The 15,712-nt window shown below is 39.0% G+C and overlaps 13 non-coding genes across 13 annotated transcripts; all 13 read left to right on the top strand.

Annotated features, from left to right (window-relative positions):
- The first annotated feature begins 757 nt into the window (after positions 1-757).
- TRNAS-UGA (transfer RNA serine (anticodon UGA)) lies at positions 758-839 on the top strand. The gene has a single exon. It is a non-coding gene; the product is annotated as a tRNA-Ser (tRNA).
- Positions 840-1,767: 928 nt separating this feature from the next.
- Positions 1,768-1,849, top strand: TRNAS-UGA (transfer RNA serine (anticodon UGA)). Its single transcript has one exon. It is a non-coding gene; the product is annotated as a tRNA-Ser (tRNA).
- A 931-nt stretch (positions 1,850-2,780) lies between these two features.
- On the top strand, positions 2,781-2,862 carry TRNAS-UGA (transfer RNA serine (anticodon UGA)). Its single transcript has one exon. It is a non-coding gene; the product is annotated as a tRNA-Ser (tRNA).
- Positions 2,863-3,791: 929 nt separating this feature from the next.
- On the top strand, positions 3,792-3,873 carry TRNAS-UGA (transfer RNA serine (anticodon UGA)). Its single transcript has one exon. It is a non-coding gene; the product is annotated as a tRNA-Ser (tRNA).
- Positions 3,874-4,803: 930 nt separating this feature from the next.
- Positions 4,804-4,885, top strand: TRNAS-UGA (transfer RNA serine (anticodon UGA)). Its single transcript has one exon. It is a non-coding gene; the product is annotated as a tRNA-Ser (tRNA).
- Positions 4,886-6,827: 1,942 nt separating this feature from the next.
- On the top strand, positions 6,828-6,909 carry TRNAS-UGA (transfer RNA serine (anticodon UGA)). Its single transcript has one exon. It is a non-coding gene; the product is annotated as a tRNA-Ser (tRNA).
- A 930-nt stretch (positions 6,910-7,839) lies between these two features.
- TRNAS-UGA (transfer RNA serine (anticodon UGA)) lies at positions 7,840-7,921 on the top strand. The gene has a single exon. It is a non-coding gene; the product is annotated as a tRNA-Ser (tRNA).
- Positions 7,922-8,852: 931 nt separating this feature from the next.
- TRNAS-UGA (transfer RNA serine (anticodon UGA)) lies at positions 8,853-8,934 on the top strand. Its single transcript has one exon. It is a non-coding gene; the product is annotated as a tRNA-Ser (tRNA).
- Positions 8,935-9,862: 928 nt separating this feature from the next.
- On the top strand, positions 9,863-9,944 carry TRNAS-UGA (transfer RNA serine (anticodon UGA)). The gene has a single exon. It is a non-coding gene; the product is annotated as a tRNA-Ser (tRNA).
- A 931-nt stretch (positions 9,945-10,875) lies between these two features.
- On the top strand, positions 10,876-10,957 carry TRNAS-UGA (transfer RNA serine (anticodon UGA)). The gene has a single exon. It is a non-coding gene; the product is annotated as a tRNA-Ser (tRNA).
- Positions 10,958-11,887: 930 nt separating this feature from the next.
- TRNAS-UGA (transfer RNA serine (anticodon UGA)) lies at positions 11,888-11,969 on the top strand. The gene has a single exon. It is a non-coding gene; the product is annotated as a tRNA-Ser (tRNA).
- Positions 11,970-13,911: 1,942 nt separating this feature from the next.
- TRNAS-UGA (transfer RNA serine (anticodon UGA)) lies at positions 13,912-13,993 on the top strand. Its single transcript has one exon. It is a non-coding gene; the product is annotated as a tRNA-Ser (tRNA).
- A 930-nt stretch (positions 13,994-14,923) lies between these two features.
- TRNAS-UGA (transfer RNA serine (anticodon UGA)) lies at positions 14,924-15,005 on the top strand. The gene has a single exon. It is a non-coding gene; the product is annotated as a tRNA-Ser (tRNA).
- Positions 15,006-15,712: the final 707 nt, after the last annotated feature.

The raw sequence follows: 15,712 nt of genomic DNA, 5'->3' as shown, positions 1-15,712 counted from the left end.
ATAACTACAGCATCCCATTTGTCCAGACTTTTATTTTCCTCTTGATAAACACAAATCAGGTTGGTTGGACAACTTCTGTCCTTAGTAAATCTCTGCTTGCTGTCAATTATAATACTATTTTCTGTCACATACTCCTGTATATAGTCCCTTAAATGGACTCTGTCACCAGTTTATCAATTCCCAATTTCCTAACTAGCCTAATAGGCGCTATGATGCTGATAACTACAGTGTGATTTGTTGTTTTTTTAAAAAAAACGTTTATTTGCAAAGTTATGAGCATTTATTTATATATACTAATGTAGCTCTAATAGCCAAATAGGAGATGACTCCTTTTTACTCTGGGCAGCTAATGTTTTCTGTATGACGCTGTCCAATCAGCATACAACTTCTCCCCCTTCCCTGTCCAGCAACACAGTGTGATCATATAGTACACTGCGTCCATTCCCGACTGTGTTTTCAACAGGTGATATCTTCGGTTCTGTCACAGCTAGAACTGTGATTTTGGTGTCATATGAAAGAGTAGAATCCAGTCTTTCAAATGCCACCAAATCTGCTTTTTTAGGTGGCCCACAGCCCGAGATATGGCTGTTTGAATTGATCCTCCTTCCCTGTAGCTTGAGTTTCACAATGTGTGTGAAGCAACTTCATGCTGATAGGACAGCATCAGATGCTGAGTTCAGAGCAAAAGACTGATCTCATATTTTAGGCTAGCCCCTTAGGTGTAGTTGCCAGAAGTCTTAACAGTCAGGGTACATAAGTTGTGATGGCCGAGTGGTTAAGGCGTTGGATTTGAAATCCAATGGGGTCTCCCTGCACAGGTTCAAGTCCTGTTCACAACGTTCTATTTTAAGAAGAGAACTTCCAGAAACATATTAAAGTTTGTCACCTATAGAAAGAGTCATTTTAATTCCATCCTCTTTATCACTGATTAATTACATTAATAATAGTGGTTCCAGCTGTGCCCCTGGCTTACAACTCTGAAAGCGAGCAATATTTAGAGTATAAATCACTATAACTACAGCATCCCATTTGTCCAGACTTTTATTTTCCTCTTGATAAAAACAAATCAGGTTGGTTGGACAACTTCTGTCCTTAGTAAATCTCTGCTTGCTGTCAATTATAATACTATTTTCTGTCACATACTCCTGTATATAGTCCCTTAAATGGACTCTGTCACCAGTTTATCAATTCCCAATTTCCTAACTAGCCTAATAGGCGCTATGATGCTGATAACTACAGTGTGATTTGTTGTTTTTTTTAAAAAAACGTTTATTTGCAAAGTTATGAGCATTTATTTATATATACTAATGTAGCTCTAATAGCCAAATAGGAGATGACTCCTTTTTACTCTGGGCAGCTAATGTTTTCTGTATGACGCTGTCCAATCAGCATACAACTTCTCCCCCTTCCCTGTCCAGCAACACAGTGTGATCATATAGTACACTGCGTCCATTCCCGACTGTGTTTTCAACAGGTGATATCTTCGGTTCTGTCACAGCTAGAACTGTGATTTTGGTGTCATATGAAAGAGTAGAATCCAGTCTTTCAAATGCCACCAAATCTGCTTTTTTAGGTGGCCCACAGCCCGAGATATGGCTGTTTGAATTGATCCTCCTTCCCTGTAGCTTGAGTTTCACATGTGTGTGAAGCAACTTCATGCTGATAGGACAGCATCAGATGCTGAGTTCAGAGCAAAAGACTGATCTCATATTTTAGGCTAGCCCCTTAGGTGTAGTTGCCAGAAGTCTTAACAGTCAGGGTACATAAGTTGTGATGGCCGAGTGGTTAAGGCGTTGGATTTGAAATCCAATGGGGTCTCCCTGCACAGGTTCAAGTCCTGTTCACAACGTTCTATTTTAAGAAGAGAACTTCCAGAAACATATTAAAGTTTGTCACCTATAGAAAGAGTCATTTTAATTCCATCCTCTTTATCACTGATTAATTACATTAATAATAGTGGTTCCAGCTGTGCCCCTGGCTTACAACTCTGAAAGCGAGCAATATTTAGAGTATAAATCACTATAACTACAGCATCCCATTTGTCCAGACTTTTATTTTCCTCTTGATAAAAACAAATCAGGTTGGTTGGACAACTTCTGTCCTTAGTAAATCTCTGCTTGCTGTCAATTATAATACTATTTTCTGTCACATACTCCTGTATATAGTCCCTTAAATGGACTCTGTCACCAGTTTATCAATTCCCAATTTCCTAACTAGCCTAATAGGCGCTATGATGCTGATAACTACAGTGTGATTTGTTGTTTTTTTTTAAAAAACGTTTATTTGCAAAGTTATGAGCATTTATTTATATATATACTAATGTAGCTCTAATAGCCAAATAGGAGATGACTCCTTTTTACTCTGGGCAGCTAATGTTTTCTGTATGATGCTGTCCAATCAGCATACAACTTCTCCCCCTTCCCTGTCCAGCAACACAGTGTGATCATATAGTACACTGCGTCCATTCCCGACTGTGTTTTCAACAGGTGATATCTTCGGTTCTGTCACAGCTAGAACTGTGATTTTGGTGTCATATGAAAGAGTAGAATCCAGTCTTTCAAATGCCACCAAATCTGCTTTTTTAGGTGGCCCACAGCCCGAGATATGGCTGTTTGAATTGATCCTCCTTCCCTGTAGCTTGAGTTTCACAATGTGTGTGAAGCAACTTCATGCTGATAGGACAGCATCAGATGCTGAGTTCAGAGCAAAAGACTGATCTCATATTTTAGGCTAGCCCCTTAGGTGTAGTTGCCAGAAGTCTTAACAGTCAGGGTACATAAGTTGTGATGGCCGAGTGGTAAAGGCGTTGGATTTGAAATCCAATGGGGTCTCCCTGCACAGGTTCAAGTCCTGTTCACAACGTTCTATTTTAAGAAGAGAACTTCCAGAAACATATTAATGTTTGTCACCTATAGAAAGAGTCATTTTAATTCCATCCTCTTTATCACTGATTAATTACATTAATAATAGTGGTTCCAGCTGTGCCCCTGGCTTACAACTCTGAAAGCGAGCAATATTTAGAGTATAAATCACTATAACTACAGCATCCCATTTGTCCAGACTTTTATTTTCCTCTTGATAAAAACAAATCAGGTTGGTTGGACAACTTCTGTCCTTAGTAAATCTCTGCTTGCTGTCAATTATAATACTATTTTCTGTCACATACTCCTGTATATAGTCCCTTAAATGGACTCTGTCACCAGTTTATCAATTCCCAATTTCCTAACTAGCCTAATAGGCGCTATGATGCTGATAACTACAGTGTGATTTGTTGTTTTTTTTAAAAAAACGTTTATTTGCAAAGTTATGAGCATTTATTTATATATACTAATGTAGCTCTAATAGCCAAATAGGAGATGACTCCTTTTTACTCTGGGCAGCTAATGTTTTCTGTATGACGCTGTCCAATCAGCATACAACTTCTCCCCCTTCCCTGTCCAGCAACACAGTGTGATCATATAGTACACTGCGTCCATTCCCGACTGTGTTTTCAACAGGTGATATCTTCGGTTCTGTCACAGCTAGAACTGTGATTTTGGTGTCATATGAAAGAGTAGAATCCAGTCTTTCAAATGCCACCAAATCTGCTTTTTTAGGTGGCCCACAGCCCGAGATATGGCTGTTTGAATTGATCCTCCTTCCCTGTAGCTTGAGTTTCACAATGTGTGTGAAGCAACTTCATGCTGATAGGACAGCATCAGATGCTGAGTTCAGAGCAAAAGACTGATCTCATATTTTAGGCTAGCCCCTTAGGTGTAGTTGCCAGAAGTCTTAACAGTCAGGGTACATAAGTTGTGATGGCCGAGTGGTAAAGGCGTTGGATTTGAAATCCAATGGGGTCTCCCTGCACAGGTTCAAGTCCTGTTCACAACGTTCTATTTTAAGAAGAGAACTTCCAGAAACATATTAAAGTTTGTCACCTATAGAAAGAGTCATTTTAATTCCATCCTCTTTATCACTGATTAATTACATTAATAATAGTGGTTCCAGCTGTGCCCCTGGCTTACAACTCTGAAAGCGAGCAATATTTAGAGTATAAATCACTATAACTACAGCATCCCATTTGTCCAGACTTTTATTTTCCTCTTGATAAAAACAAATCAGGTTGGTTGGACAACTTCTGTCCTTAGTAAATCTCTGCTTGCTGTCAATTATAATACTATTTTCTGTCACATACTCCTGTATATAGTCCCTTAAATGGACTCTGTCACCAGTTTATCAATTCCCAATTTCCTAACTAGCCTAATAGGCGCTATGATGCTGATAACTACAGTGTGATTTGTTGTTTTTTTTTAAAAAAACGTTTATTTGCAAAGTTATGAGCATTTATTTATATATACTAATGTAGCTCTAATAGCCAAATAGGAGATGACTCCTTTTTACTCTGGGCAGCTAATGTTTTCTGTATGACGCTGTCCAATCAGCATACAACTTCTCCCCCTTCCCTGTCCAGCAACACAGTGTGATCATATAGTACACTGCGTCCATTCCCGACTGTGTTTTCAACAGGTGATATCTTCGGTTCTGTCACAGCTAGAACTGTGATTTTGGTGTCATATGAAAGAGTAGAATCCAGTCTTTCAAATGCCACCAAATCTGCTTTTTTAGGTGGCCCACAGCCCGAGATATGGCTGTTTGAATTGATCCTCCTTCCCTGTAGCTTGAGTTTCACAATGTGTGTGAAGCAACTTCATGCTGATAGGACAGCATCAGATGCTGAGTTCAGAGCAAAAGACTGATCTCATATTTTAGGCTAGCCCCTTAGGTGTAGTTGCCAGAAGTCTTAACAGTCAGGGTACATAAGTTGTGATGGCCGAGTGGTAAAGGCGTTGGATTTGAAATCCAATGGGGTCTCCCTGCACAGGTTCAAGTCCTGTTCACAACGTTCTATTTTAAGAAGAGAACTTCCAGAAACATATTAAAGTTTGTCACCTATAGAAAGAGTCATTTTAATTCCATCCTCTTTATCACTGATTAATTACATTAATAATAGTGGTTCCAGCTGTGCCCCTGGCTTACAACTCTGAAAGCGAGCAATATTTAGAGTATAAATCACTATAACTACAGCATCCCATTTGTCCAGACTTTTATTTTCCTCTTGATAAAAACAAATCAGGTTGGTTGGACAACTTCTGTCCTTAGTAAATCTCTGCTTGCTGTCAATTATAATACTATTTTCTGTCACATACTCCTGTATATAGTCCCTTAAATGGACTCTGTCACCAGTTTATCAATTCCCAATTTCCTAACTAGCCTAATAGGCGCTATGATGCTGATAACTACAGTGTGATTTGTTGTTTTTTTTTAAAAAACGTTTATTTGCAAAGTTATGAGCATTTATTTATATATATACTAATGTAGCTCTAATAGCCAAATAGGAGATGACTCCTTTTTACTCTGGGCAGCTAATGTTTTCTGTATGATGCTGTCCAATCAGCATACAACTTCTCCCCCTTCCCTGTCCAGCAACACAGTGTGATCATATAGTACACTGCGTCCATTCCCGACTGTGTTTTCAACAGGTGATATCTTCGGTTCTGTCACAGCTAGAACTGTGATTTTGGTGTCATATGAAAGAGTAGAATCCAGTCTTTCAAATGCCACCAAATCTGCTTTTTTAGGTGGCCCACAGCCCGAGATATGGCTGTTTGAATTGATCCTCCTTCCCTGTAGCTTGAGTTTCACATGTGTGTGAAGCAACTTCATGCTGATAGGACAGCATCAGATGCTGAGTTCAGAGCAAAAGACTGATCTCATATTTTAGGCTAGCCCCTTAGGTGTAGTTGCCAGAAGTCTTAACAGTCAGGGTACATAAGATGTGATGGCCGAGTGGTTAAGGCGTTGGATTTGAAATCCAATGGGGTCTCCCTGCACAGGTTCAAGTCCTGTTCACAACGTTCTATTTTAAGAAGAGAACTTCCAGAAACATATTAAAGTTTGTCACCTATAGAAAGAGTCATTTTAATTCCATCCTCTTTATCACTGATTAATTACATTAATAATAGTGGTTCCAGCTGTGCCCCTGGCTTACAACTCTGAAAGCGAGCAATATTTAGAGTATAAATCACTATAACTACAGCATCCCATTTGTCCAGACTTTTATTTTCCTCTTGATAAAAACAAATCAGGTTGGTTGGACAACTTCTGTCCTTAGTAAATCTCTGCTTGCTGTCAATTATAATACTATTTTCTGTCACATACTCCTGTATATAGTCCCTTAAATGGACTCTGTCACCAGTTTATCAATTCCCAATTTCCTAACTAGCCTAATAGGCGCTATGATGCTGATAACTACAGTGTGATTTGTTGTTTTTTTTTAAAAAACGTTTATTTGCAAAGTTATGAGCATTTATTTATATATATACTAATGTAGCTCTAATAGCCAAATAGGAGATGACTCCTTTTTACTCTGGGCAGCTAATGTTTTCTGTATGATGCTGTCCAATCAGCATACAACTTCTCCCCCTTCCCTGTCCAGCAACACAGTGTGATCATATAGTACACTGCGTCCATTCCCGACTGTGTTTTCAACAGGTGATATCTTCGGTTCTGTCACAGCTAGAACTGTGATTTTGGTGTCATATGAAAGAGTAGAATCCAGTCTTTCAAATGCCACCAAATCTGCTTTTTTAGGTGGCCCACAGCCCGAGATATGGCTGTTTGAATTGATCCTCCTTCCCTGTAGCTTGAGTTTCACATGTGTGTGAAGCAACTTCATGCTGATAGGACAGCATCAGATGCTGAGTTCAGAGCAAAAGACTGATCTCATATTTTAGGCTAGCCCCTTAGGTGTAGTTGCCAGAAGTCTTAACAGTCAGGGTACATAAGTTGTGATGGCCGAGTGGTTAAGGCGTTGGATTTGAAATCCAATGGGGTCTCCCTGCACAGGTTCAAGTCCTGTTCACAACGTTCTATTTTAAGAAGAGAACTTCCAGAAACATATTAAAGTTTGTCACCTATAGAAAGAGTCATTTTAATTCCATCCTCTTTATCACTGATTAATTACATTAATAATAGTGGTTCCAGCTGTGCCCCTGGCTTACAACTCTGAAAGCGAGCAATATTTAGAGTATAAATCACTATAACTACAGCATCCCATTTGTCCAGACTTTTATTTTCCTCTTGATAAAAACAAATCAGGTTGGTTGGACAACTTCTGTCCTTAGTAAATCTCTGCTTGCTGTCAATTATAATACTATTTTCTGTCACATACTCCTGTATATAGTCCCTTAAATGGACTCTGTCACCAGTTTATCAATTCCCAATTTCCTAACTAGCCTAATAGGCGCTATGATGCTGATAACTACAGTGTGATTTGTTGTTTTTTTTTAAAAAACGTTTATTTGCAAAGTTATGAGCATTTATTTATATATATACTAATGTAGCTCTAATAGCCAAATAGGAGATGACTCCTTTTTACTCTGGGCAGCTAATGTTTTCTGTATGATGCTGTCCAATCAGCATACAACTTCTCCCCCTTCCCTGTCCAGCAACACAGTGTGATCATATAGTACACTGCGTCCATTCCCGACTGTGTTTTCAACAGGTGATATCTTCGGTTCTGTCACAGCTAGAACTGTGATTTTGGTGTCATATGAAAGAGTAGAATCCAGTCTTTCAAATGCCACCAAATCTGCTTTTTTAGGTGGCCCACAGCCCGAGATATGGCTGTTTGAATTGATCCTCCTTCCCTGTAGCTTGAGTTTCACATGTGTGTGAAGCAACTTCATGCTGATAGGACAGCATCAGATGCTGAGTTCAGAGCAAAAGACTGATCTCATATTTTAGGCTAGCCCCTTAGGTGTAGTTGCCAGAAGTCTTAACAGTCAGGGTACATAAGTTGTGATGGCCGAGTGGTTAAGGCGTTGGATTTGAAATCCAATGGGGTCTCCCTGCACAGGTTCAAGTCCTGTTCACAACGTTCTATTTTAAGAAGAGAACTTCCAGAAACATATTAAAGTTTGTCACCTATAGAAAGAGTCATTTTAATTCCATCCTCTTTATCACTGATTAATTACATTAATAATAGTGGTTCCAGCTGTGCCCCTGGCTTACAACTCTGAAAGCGAGCAATATTTAGAGTATAAATCACTATAACTACAGCATCCCATTTGTCCAGACTTTTATTTTCCTCTTGATAAAAACAAATCAGGTTGGTTGGACAACTTCTGTCCTTAGTAAATCTCTGCTTGCTGTCAATTATAATACTATTTTCTGTCACATACTCCTGTATATAGTCCCTTAAATGGACTCTGTCACCAGTTTATCAATTCCCAATTTCCTAACTAGCCTAATAGGCGCTATGATGCTGATAACTACAGTGTGATTTGTTGTTTTTTTTTAAAAAACGTTTATTTGCAAAGTTATGAGCATTTATTTATATATATACTAATGTAGCTCTAATAGCCAAATAGGAGATGACTCCTTTTTACTCTGGGCAGCTAATGTTTTCTGTATGATGCTGTCCAATCAGCATACAACTTCTCCCCCTTCCCTGTCCAGCAACACAGTGTGATCATATAGTACACTGCGTCCATTCCCGACTGTGTTTTCAACAGGTGATATCTTCGGTTCTGTCACAGCTAGAACTGTGATTTTGGTGTCATATGAAAGAGTAGAATCCAGTCTTTCAAATGCCACCAAATCTGCTTTTTTAGGTGGCCCACAGCCCGAGATATGGCTGTTTGAATTGATCCTCCTTCCCTGTAGCTTGAGTTTCACAATGTGTGTGAAGCAACTTCATGCTGATAGGACAGCATCAGATGCTGAGTTCAGAGCAAAAGACTGATCTCATATTTTAGGCTAGCCCCTTAGGTGTAGTTGCCAGAAGTCTTAACAGTCAGGGTACATAAGTTGTGATGGCCGAGTGGTAAAGGCGTTGGATTTGAAATCCAATGGGGTCTCCCTGCACAGGTTCAAGTCCTGTTCACAACGTTCTATTTTAAGAAGAGAACTTCCAGAAACATATTAAAGTTTGTCACCTATAGAAAGAGTCATTTTAATTCCATCCTCTTTATCACTGATTAATTACATTAATAATAGTGGTTCCAGCTGTGCCCCTGGCTTACAACTCTGAAAGCGAGCAATATTTAGAGTATAAATCACTATAACTACAGCATCCCATTTGTCCAGACTTTTATTTTCCTCTTGATAAAAACAAATCAGGTTGGTTGGACAACTTCTGTCCTTAGTAAATCTCTGCTTGCTGTCAATTATAATACTATTTTCTGTCACATACTCCTGTATATAGTCCCTTAAATGGACTCTGTCACCAGTTTATCAATTCCCAATTTCCTAACTAGCCTAATAGGCGCTATGATGCTGATAACTACAGTGTGATTTGTTGTTTTTTTTAAAAAAACGTTTATTTGCAAAGTTATGAGCATTTATTTATATATACTAATGTAGCTCTAATAGCCAAATAGGAGATGACTCCTTTTTACTCTGGGCAGCTAATGTTTTCTGTATGACGCTGTCCAATCAGCATACAACTTCTCCCCCTTCCCTGTCCAGCAACACAGTGTGATCATATAGTACACTGCGTCCATTCCCGACTGTGTTTTCAACAGGTGATATCTTCGGTTCTGTCACAGCTAGAACTGTGATTTTGGTGTCATATGAAAGAGTAGAATCCAGTCTTTCAAATGCCACCAAATCTGCTTTTTTAGGTGGCCCACAGCCCGAGATATGGCTGTTTGAATTGATCCTCCTTCCCTGTAGCTTGAGTTTCACATGTGTGTGAAGCAACTTCATGCTGATAGGACAGCATCAGATGCTGAGTTCAGAGCAAAAGACTGATCTCATATTTTAGGCTAGCCCCTTAGGTGTAGTTGCCAGAAGTCTTAACAGTCAGGGTACATAAGTTGTGATGGCCGAGTGGTTAAGGCGTTGGATTTGAAATCCAATGGGGTCTCCCTGCACAGGTTCAAGTCCTGTTCACAACGTTCTATTTTAAGAAGAGAACTTCCAGAAACATATTAAAGTTTGTCACCTATAGAAAGAGTCATTTTAATTCCATCCTCTTTATCACTGATTAATTACATTAATAATAGTGGTTCCAGCTGTGCCCCTGGCTTACAACTCTGAAAGCGAGCAATATTTAGAGTATAAATCACTATAACTACAGCATCCCATTTGTCCAGACTTTTATTTTCCTCTTGATAAAAACAAATCAGGTTGGTTGGACAACTTCTGTCCTTAGTAAATCTCTGCTTGCTGTCAATTATAATACTATTTTCTGTCACATACTCCTGTATATAGTCCCTTAAATGGACTCTGTCACCAGTTTATCAATTCCCAATTTCCTAACTAGCCTAATAGGCGCTATGATGCTGATAACTACAGTGTGATTTGTTGTTTTTTTTTAAAAAACGTTTATTTGCAAAGTTATGAGCATTTATTTATATATATACTAATGTAGCTCTAATAGCCAAATAGGAGATGACTCCTTTTTACTCTGGGCAGCTAATGTTTTCTGTATGATGCTGTCCAATCAGCATACAACTTCTCCCCCTTCCCTGTCCAGCAACACAGTGTGATCATATAGTACACTGCGTCCATTCCCGACTGTGTTTTCAACAGGTGATATCTTCGGTTCTGTCACAGCTAGAACTGTGATTTTGGTGTCATATGAAAGAGTAGAATCCAGTCTTTCAAATGCCACCAAATCTGCTTTTTTAGGTGGCCCACAGCCCGAGATATGGCTGTTTGAATTGATCCTCCTTCCCTGTAGCTTGAGTTTCACAATGTGTGTGAAGCAACTTCATGCTGATAGGACAGCATCAGATGCTGAGTTCAGAGCAAAAGACTGATCTCATATTTTAGGCTAGCCCCTTAGGTGTAGTTGCCAGAAGTCTTAACAGTCAGGGTACATAAGTTGTGATGGCCGAGTGGTAAAGGCGTTGGATTTGAAATCCAATGGGGTCTCCCTGCACAGGTTCAAGTCCTGTTCACAACGTTCTATTTTAAGAAGAGAACTTCCAGAAACATATTAAAGTTTGTCACCTATAGAAAGAGTCATTTTAATTCCATCCTCTTTATCACTGATTAATTACATTAATAATAGTGGTTCCAGCTGTGCCCCTGGCTTACAACTCTGAAAGCGAGCAATATTTAGAGTATAAATCACTATAACTACAGCATCCCATTTGTCCAGACTTTTATTTTCCTCTTGATAAAAACAAATCAGGTTGGTTGGACAACTTCTGTCCTTAGTAAATCTCTGCTTGCTGTCAATTATAATACTATTTTCTGTCACATACTCCTGTATATAGTCCCTTAAATGGACTCTGTCACCAGTTTATCAATTCCCAATTTCCTAACTAGCCTAATAGGCGCTATGATGCTGATAACTACAGTGTGATTTGTTGTTTTTTTTTAAAAAAACGTTTATTTGCAAAGTTATGAGCATTTATTTATATATACTAATGTAGCTCTAATAGCCAAATAGGAGATGACTCCTTTTTACTCTGGGCAGCTAATGTTTTCTGTATGACGCTGTCCAATCAGCATACAACTTCTCCCCCTTCCCTGTCCAGCAACACAGTGTGATCATATAGTACACTGCGTCCATTCCCGACTGTGTTTTCAACAGGTGATATCTTCGGTTCTGTCACAGCTAGAACTGTGATTTTGGTGTCATATGAAAGAGTAGAATCCAGTCTTTCAAATGCCACCAAATCTGCTTTTTTAGGTGGCCCACAGCCCGAGATATGGCTGTTTGAATTGATCCTCCTTCCCTGTAGCTTGAGTTTCACAATGTGTGTGAAGCAACTTCATGCTGATAGGACAGCATCAGATGCTGAGTTCAGAGCAAAAGACTGATCTCATATTTTAGGCTAGCCCCTTAGGTGTAGTTGCCAGAAGTCTTAACAGTCAGGGTACATAAGTTGTGATGGCCGAGTGGTAAAGGCGTTGGATTTGAAATCCAATGGGGTCTCCCTGCACAGGTTCAAGTCCTGTTCACAACGTTCTATTTTAAGAAGAGAACTTCCAGAAACATATTAAAGTTTGTCACCTATAGAAAGAGTCATTTTAATTCCATCCTCTTTATCACTGATTAATTACATTAATAATAGTGGTTCCAGCTGTGCCCCTGGCTTACAACTCTGAAAGCGAGCAATATTTAGAGTATAAATCACTATAACTACAGCATCCCATTTGTCCAGACTTTTATTTTCCTCTTGATAAAAACAAATCAGGTTGGTTGGACAACTTCTGTCCTTAGTAAATCTCTGCTTGCTGTCAATTATAATACTATTTTCTGTCACATACTCCTGTATATAGTCCCTTAAATGGACTCTGTCACCAGTTTATCAATTCCCAATTTCCTAACTAGCCTAATAGGCGCTATGATGCTGATAACTACAGTGTGATTTGTTGTTTTTTTTTAAAAAACGTTTATTTGCAAAGTTATGAGCATTTATTTATATATATACTAATGTAGCTCTAATAGCCAAATAGGAGATGACTCCTTTTTACTCTGGGCAGCTAATGTTTTCTGTATGATGCTGTCCAATCAGCATACAACTTCTCCCCCTTCCCTGTCCAGCAACACAGTGTGATCATATAGTACACTGCGTCCATTCCCGACTGTGTTTTCAACAGGTGATATCTTCGGTTCTGTCACAGCTAGAACTGTGATTTTGGTGTCATATGAAAGAGTAGAATCCAGTCTTTCAAATGCCACCAAATCTGCTTTTTTAGGTGGCCCACAGCCCGAGATATGGCTGTTTGAATTGATCCTCCTTCCCTGTAGCTTGAGTTTCACATGTGTGTGAAGCAACTTCATGCTGATAGGACAGCATCAGATGCTGAGTTCAGAGCAAAAGACTGATCTCATATTTTAGGCTAGCCCCTTAGGTGTAGTTGCCAGAAGTCTTAACAGTCAGGGTACATAAGATGTGATGGCCGAGTGGTTAAGGCGTTGGATTTGAAATCCAATGGGGTCTCCCTGCACAGGTTCAAGTCCTGTTCACAACGTTCTATTTTAAGAAGAGAACTTCCAGAAACATATTAAAGTTTGTCACCTATAGAAAGAGTCATTTTAATTCCATCCTCTTTATCACTGATTAATTACATTAATAATAGTGGTTCCAGCTGTGCCCCTGGCTTACAACTCTGAAAGCGAGCAATATTTAGAGTATAAATCACTATAACTACAGCATCCCATTTGTCCAGACTTTTATTTTCCTCTTGATAAAAACAAATCAGGTTGGTTGGACAACTTCTGTCCTTAGTAAATCTCTGCTTGCTGTCAATTATAATACTATTTTCTGTCACATACTCCTGTATATAGTCCCTTAAATGGACTCTGTCACCAGTTTATCAATTCCCAATTTCCTAACTAGCCTAATAGGCGCTATGATGCTGATAACTACAGTGTGATTTGTTGTTTTTTTTTAAAAAACGTTTATTTGCAAAGTTATGAGCATTTATTTATATATATACTAATGTAGCTCTAATAGCCAAATAGGAGATGACTCCTTTTTACTCTGGGCAGCTAATGTTTTCTGTATGATGCTGTCCAATCAGCATACAACTTCTCCCCCTTCCCTGTCCAGCAACACAGTGTGATCATATAGTACACTGCGTCCATTCCCGACTGTGTTTTCAACAGGTGATATCTTCGGTTCTGTCACAGCTAGAACTGTGATTTTGGTGTCATATGAAAGAGTAGAATCCAGTCTTTCAAATGCCACCAAATCTGCTTTTTTAGGTGGCCCACAGCCCGAGATATGGCTGTTTGAATTGATCCTCCTTCCCTGTAGCTTGAGTTTCACATGTGTGTGAAGCAACTTCATGCTGATAGGACAGCATCAGATGCTGAGTTCAGAGCAAAAGACTGATCTCATATTTTAGGCTAGCCCCTTAGGTGTAGTTGCCAGAAGTCTTAACAGTCAGGGTACATAAGTTGTGATGGCCGAGTGGTTAAGGCGTTGGATTTGAAATCCAATGGGGTCTCCCTGCACAGGTTCAAGTCCTGTTCACAACGTTCTATTTTAAGAAGAGAACTTCCAGAAACATATTAAAGTTTGTCACCTATAGAAAGAGTCATTTTAATTCCATCCTCTTTATCACTGATTAATTACATTAATAATAGTGGTTCCAGCTGTGCCCCTGGCTTACAACTCTGAAAGCGAGCAATATTTAGAGTATAAATCACTATAACTACAGCATCCCATTTGTCCAGACTTTTATTTTCCTCTTGATAAAAACAAATCAGGTTGGTTGGACAACTTCTGTCCTTAGTAAATCTCTGCTTGCTGTCAATTATAATACTATTTTCTGTCACATACTCCTGTATATAGTCCCTTAAATGGACTCTGTCACCAGTTTATCAATTCCCAATTTCCTAACTAGCCTAATAGGCGCTATGATGCTGATAACTACAGTGTGATTTGTTGTTTTTTTTTAAAAAACGTTTATTTGCAAAGTTATGAGCATTTATTTATATATATACTAATGTAGCTCTAATAGCCAAATAGGAGATGACTCCTTTTTACTCTGGGCAGCTAATGTTTTCTGTATGATGCTGTCCAATCAGCATACAACTTCTCCCCCTTCCCTGTCCAGCAACACAGTGTGATCATATAGTACACTGCGTCCATTCCCGACTGTGTTTTCAACAGGTGATATCTTCGGTTCTGTCACAGCTAGAACTGTGATTTTGGTGTCATATGAAAGAGTAGAATCCAGTCTTTCAAATGCCACCAAATCTGCTTTTTTAGGTGGCCCACAGCCCGAGATATGGCTGTTTGAATTGATCCTCCTTCCCTGTAGCTTGAGTTTCACATGTGTGTGAAGCAACTTCATGCTGATAGGACAGCATCAGATGCTGAGTTCAGAGCAAAAGACTGATCTCATATTTTAGGCTAGCCCCTTAGGTGTAGTTGCCAGAAGTCTTAACAGTCAGGGTACATAAGTTGTGATGGCCGAGTGGTTAAGGCGTTGGATTTGAAATCCAATGGGGTCTCCCTGCACAGGTTCAAGTCCTGTTCACAACGTTCTATTTTAAGAAGAGAACTTCCAGAAACATATTAAAGTTTGTCACCTATAGAAAGAGTCATTTTAATTCCATCCTCTTTATCACTGATTAATTACATTAATAATAGTGGTTCCAGCTGTGCCCCTGGCTTACAACTCTGAAAGCGAGCAATATTTAGAGTATAAATCACTATAACTACAGCATCCCATTTGTCCAGACTTTTATTTTCCTCTTGATAAAAACAAATCAGGTTGGTTGGACAACTTCTGTCCTTAGTAAATCTCTGCTTGCTGTCAATTATAATACTATTTTCTGTCACATACTCCTGTATATAGTCCCTTAAATGGACTCTGTCACCAGTTTATCAATTCCCAATTTCCTAACTAGCCTAATAGGCGCTATGATGCTGATAACTACAGTGTGATTTGTTGTTTTTTTTTAAAAAACGTTTATTTGCAAAGTTATGAGCATTTATTTATATATATACTAATGTAGCTCTAATAGCCAAATAGGAGATGACTCCTTTTTACTCTGGGCAGCTAATGTTTTCTGTATGATGCTGTCCAATCAGCATACAACTTCTCCCCCTTCCCTGTCCAGCAACACAGTGTGATCATATAGTACACTGCGTCCATTCCCGACTGTGTTTTCAACAGGTGATATCTTCGGTTCTGTCACAGCTAGAACTGTGATTTTGGTGTCATATGAAAGAGTAGAATCCAGTCT

This window comes from Rhinoderma darwinii (genome assembly GCF_050947455.1).
Source record: "Rhinoderma darwinii isolate aRhiDar2 chromosome 3 unlocalized genomic scaffold, aRhiDar2.hap1 SUPER_3_unloc_13, whole genome shotgun sequence".
In the NCBI taxonomy this organism is placed as follows: Eukaryota; Metazoa; Chordata; class Amphibia; order Anura; family Rhinodermatidae; genus Rhinoderma; species Rhinoderma darwinii.
Note: the sequence above shows the minus strand (reverse complement) of the source record. Positions and strands in the feature narration are given on the sequence as shown.